This window comes from Halichoeres trimaculatus, unplaced genomic scaffold (assembly GCF_033239565.1).
Source record: "Halichoeres trimaculatus isolate MK-OKI-2021-1 unplaced genomic scaffold, fHalTri1.1 fHalTri1_scaffold_15, whole genome shotgun sequence".
In the NCBI taxonomy this organism is placed as follows: Eukaryota; Metazoa; Chordata; class Actinopteri; order Labriformes; family Labridae; genus Halichoeres; species Halichoeres trimaculatus.
This window is the reverse complement of record NW_027437193.1, coordinates 23996108-24001679: the sequence shown is the minus strand read 5'-3', so window position 1 is coordinate 24001679 and position 5572 is coordinate 23996108.

Sequence of the window (5572 nt, the reverse complement as noted above, 5' to 3'; positions counted from 1 at the left end):
CCCGGGGCGAGGACGCGCAACTTCCGGTCAGGGACGGCAAAATAAAACAACAAAACGTTTTTAAAGTAAGTAAATGCAGACTTTAAGTAGCCTCTGGGGAGTAAACAGACCTGTATTAACAGATGCCTGTTTTTTTTTTTAAATGTTAATAAAATTTTGTTACATTCTGTTCGTCTTAACAGCCTCATTTCAGGTCTTCTCTGAGATCACATTAACCTTGGAGTCAGGGATCCACCCCTTACGAAAGAAAAATATATTGCAGCATTTTGGAAAATATCATGTGATATATTAGGTAATATATTCCCATATTTGAGATTTAGTATTTATATTTTCCAATATATTGCAATATATGGAAAGTGGCAATCATTTGTATATTTTGCAATATATTGATTAATATATTTGATAATATATATTTAATTAATTAATATATTTGATGAAAATATAATATATTGTTTATGTGCCCTCAATATATTATTTCATGTATGTCATAATATATCCATAATATATTACAATACATTTCAAAAAATATATTGGTACATATATTTTTCTTTTGTAAGGGACAGGCTCAAAACATCAATAAAATGGGTTGAACCTGACATGGTCTGCCATATTTTTTTTTCTCTGTTTGCGTAGGCACTAAGATCCAATTTTTAAAGGGTTTGCTCTGCCAGAAAAATTATGAATTTTTTTTTTTTTTTTTACTTCAAATCCATAGTGGGATGGGTAGGTTGTCAATGAATGCATTCCAGATAAACAGAACACATGAGGGGACATCATCTACTGAAATATACCTCTTAAAACTCATCTCTAGAATTTTTTTAGAGTAATGTGATGAAAAAGAACAGGTGGTTTCTCACTTTTTCCAGATATTTATATAACTACTTCACTGAGAGTCAACTATGGCCCTAAGTTATACCATTGGTCAATTTGCCATTCTTTTCACCCCAACAGCATTTTCCCAGAAAGAATTATAAGAATCTATCAAAAATAATTGGTTATGTGCTGATTTTCCTTTAATTATAGGGGTGACCAGGCAAACAGAAAAAAAAAAATCAAAAAGTACGGCAGACCATGTCAGATTGAACCCATTTTTGAGCCTGTGGATCCCCAACTACTGACATCTGCAAACAAAGCTCTGTTTGAATATGACTGGTCTTCTCAGTTAGTTATTTGACACTTGATCAAGAGTAAAACAGTCAAACTTAGTGTATCAGTAATTAATGATTATACAATTTGATCTGATTCGATCAGCTTTGAACAAAGAATGGGCATAATATTAACCAGTGTTTCAGCGATCATCTAAATTAACATGTCTTACTCCGGAGATATGTTCATTAGCTCACTGTTTATTTGTCTGCTCATCTCCAAACCAGACAAATATTTGTGTACTTGTGGAGTTTGCTTATGGTGTATCTTATTTTAAGAAACCACTCATTATTGTTGGCTTACTGCTATCCTGACACTCAGGTAGGTTTCCTTAATTTGCATAGACTGGTTTGTTGGAAATGGCAGAATGCAGTTGTGAGCAATGCTCGAACATGTTTGACTTGTGACCTCCAGAGACTTGGACTTAAAGTCTTTGGTTCATGTTTGGATTAGCACCCAGTTTAATGGCCTGTGATCTGGTGTAAGTTAGTCTAGCTAATCTTTTTGGCTCTGTATTTCAGGTGATTAAAGCATTTGCTAAATTGATGAAACATTAATCATCATTTACAAAGACCAGCTGTCTTTCACTGTCCCATTGCAGTGAAGCTTAAATTGTGCGTTTATTTTGAAGGTACCATCGTGTAGTTTCCGGTATGAACTTGGTTGTCTTTGGGGAGATTGACGCAACCCCGTTGATGCTGTGCGTGCTCACGTCGCTGCGCGGGGGTGTAGTGGAGGCGCAGCGCACATCTGGACTGCGGAATAAAATCAAATGTCCCTTATTGAGAAACAAGTTATTTTTTCCTGTGGTTTGGTTAAAAGACAGGATTCAGTTTTTATATATTTGTTTAGTCATTTATGATGATTTCCTGTCAATTTCATCATAGTTTGACTGTTAGTAGCATCAATGTGTGTGTGTTTTGACTATGTCACGCCTGAATAAGATATTCAGGGTTTTCACATATATGATTTTAATACATCTAAATGATCTTACCTGCTGTATCTGCTCTATCTCTCCCAGGCTGGCCTAAATGTTTTTGGCATCTCGTCTCCCCCTCCTTTCTCCCTCCTGTGGTTTTGAACACGTTCCTCTGCTGACTGAGAATAAATACTATCACAACAGTGTCTCTCACTGTTTTCCAGCTGAGTGGACTCAAAAGCTGAATGGACAGCACACTCCAGTTAGAGATTTAATTCATGTGAGACCTTCAGAGAGGGAACAGTGCTATCACGTGTGTATAAAGCCTTTTCTGCAGTGCACTGAGAATCTAATCTGGAAAAAAAAAAAAAAGATATTTTGAGTGTGTCTTCTTGTTTCTTCACTGCAGTGGGAGTTTCACCTCACAGTCACAGCAGCAGATAAACAGCTGTAGAAATGAGCTGCATGTGAAAATAATTTATGAGGATGTATATCCAGCTGAACAAAAACATCTTGATCTAAAATCTTATGAAACCACGCTAAGATATCTAAAAATATTCATAATACATTTCTCCAGGCGGAGAAGATGCATTGAAGCTGTTACACCTGCCATTAAGGAGAGTGTAATTTGGTTGTAAAGTAACCATGGAAACATTGGAAAAAGAGAGACTCCAGGGCAGGTGGAGAGAAGGAGTGTGTGTTCACAGGATTATTGCTGAATAAGCCTCCAGGGAGGGGAAACCTTGAGGGGGAGCATGTTTGTAACGGCCTCTAGAAAAAGAGGAAATCCATCTGTGCAGGATTCCTTTGTGCAGCTGCTCTTCGTCAGATATCTCTAATGTTTATCTTACATCAAAACAGGCTGCGCTAACATCAGGCAAACAGCGAGCAGGGCCATCTTACAGACTTTAATGTTTCACTTCTCTCTACCGGTTCAACCTGAGAGTCTGCGGGTTGTTTCATTCTGACTGTCTTGACTGCACTTTGGACAGCTTTACATTTAAACACATATGGTCTGATGTTGAAGGTCAGATTAGAGGATGCTGGTCAGAAAGCCTTTAACGCATGGGCTGTTTCCTGATGATAATGAGCCTTTGATTTAACTATTTTTGTATCTGACACAGCTGTAAATGCATACACATTTTTCATTATCACAAAACCTTTGTGTATGCCTCTTTCTAAACTTCAACAACTTCACGTCACCTGAAAATGCAAACACAGTCTTTTATATGTCTGTGTTCCAAATATACATACAGGAGCCAAATATAAAGATCAAAAACACTTGAAATGTGGCCTTTTTGACGCATCAGAGCTTTGGCCAAACACCCAGGTGACTGAATCCATATTGCACTTAAAAATAATATGTAAGAGTATAAAAAGGCTGAGTTATAAATAAATGTGGACAATCTCTGTACAGGCTGTAAATAAGGGCTCTTCTCTTACTGGCAGGCATGCAGGAGTTGCTGTATTAACAGCATGGTAATGTGGATCACAGAGGAGCTGAGATAACAGATGGACCCACCATAGGAGTCCTGCATTTCTGTCAGCTTATGCTGGAACCAGTAATTGGTACTAGATTGAAAATTGACAATTTTCACACCACCTGGCACCTCACCATGTGTGAGTTTGTTAACCAGCAGTGACCAAACACACAGGTAGTGTTCGGTTCAATTCACCATTCTGTTATGGAGACGCATCACTGTCTGAGCTCCATCAAACAATGTATGTAGAAAGTCTTATTAATGGATGGTTTTTATTAGTCAGTCAGTTAGTCAATAAACTAATACATCCCTATCTTTTATAACCTGGCTCAGGGGCCATGATAAATACACCACAAACACCAAAGTTAAAGGTAAATTACAACGAGAAAATCACTCAGAGAGCACAGACCTCCACCAAGCATATCCTGATTGTCACCATCACTTTAGTCCTACTTTAATGTTATACTCCCTTTCAGCAGACTGTCTGCTACATTTTGGTGATAGCTACAGGTTTGTACGATAATTTGTTTCCTGACTGTTGAAAATTATGATGACCCAGTACATATTTCATATTCTGAATCTTAGTATCCAGAATATTTCAAGGATCTGGATCGTACTTTTACATCTGTCAGAAATTATGGTGACCTTGTCTTATATTGTTTTGCAAAGCAATCCAACCATTCATCGTGGAGTTACATACACATATGGTGAAAACAGCCCTATCTCACAATGATAAAGAATCCTTAAAAAAAATCCTGGATCCCAACGGTGATCAAAATCACCTTCAAAATTTAATCACTTCTTTCCCACCCCATTTTGAACATTTCCTGAAATTTCATCAAGCTCTGTTTGTTAGTTTTTGAGTTATGTTGTTCACAGACAGACAAACTCTCCCAAAAATACAACCTCTTTGGCGGAGGTGATTACTAAATGTACAAAATTTAACACCAGAAGTAATAAATATGGAGCGTGCTGGTCAGTAGTAGTAATATGTAATATGAATGTGGATCTGTGAAAAAAAAAAAAGTGTTGTCAGTCAAAGTCAAATAAAAGAAAAATGCTCAGGTGATGGCTGGATGGGTCCTGATGGAATAATAAGAGAGACAGAGGCAGGGCGTCACTGGGGTTGGGATTTTATGCCCTCAAAGTACCCTGCTCAGGTGATCTGGATCCAGTCTTTCTGATCAAGAGAAACAAAGATGGATTGGTCCGTTTTGTAAAGAGAGTTGGACAGAGGTTGTCATCCCACCATACACATGTAAAAAAAAAGTCATAAGTAAAAGACACTATATAAAAATGGAAGCTGATGAACTGAGGAAACATTCAACCATCAGATCTTGAGGCCAATTTAATGCACCATAACTCCTGTTAGCACCAAGATTTTCCAGATATGCAGCTTGAGTTATTTTTAAAACCTCAAATAAAAGCTGCATATATCAATGAAACTTAAATCAATTAATCTTTATGTGTAGCACCAAATCCCAACAAATGTTTTCTCACAACATTTTACAAACAGAGCAGGACTGGGTCTCAAGATGCTTATGTTATGTTATTAACAGAGACCCAAGATCAACACAAGATAAGGAGATTTATATCATGACTGGAGCCCTTTGCAGCATTTAACAAAGAAAAAACTTCCCTCTAACAAACAGAAACCTCAAGCAGAACCAGACTCATGTCAGACAGACATCTCTGCCCTGACCACGCAGGGTTGGGTAGTGAAATCCAGAGACAGATGCAGAAGAAGAAAGATAACAATGATATGTATACTGACAATGATGTTTGAAGTAGATGCTGTTTGCAGAATCTTCATACTAACTTTTGTAAACTGATCCGGTTACTTTGGTCTCAATTTGGCATTTACAATTAAGCAATGTCAACTTCAAAGGTAGGATTGTGATACATATAAATAGATCTGCTGGGATGTCTGAAGTTGGATCAAATAGTGACTTTAGCACCAGAGAAACAGTTGCATTCAAACAAAGCAGAGTCAGGATCATTTGTCATGTAACCACTGCATTCCACC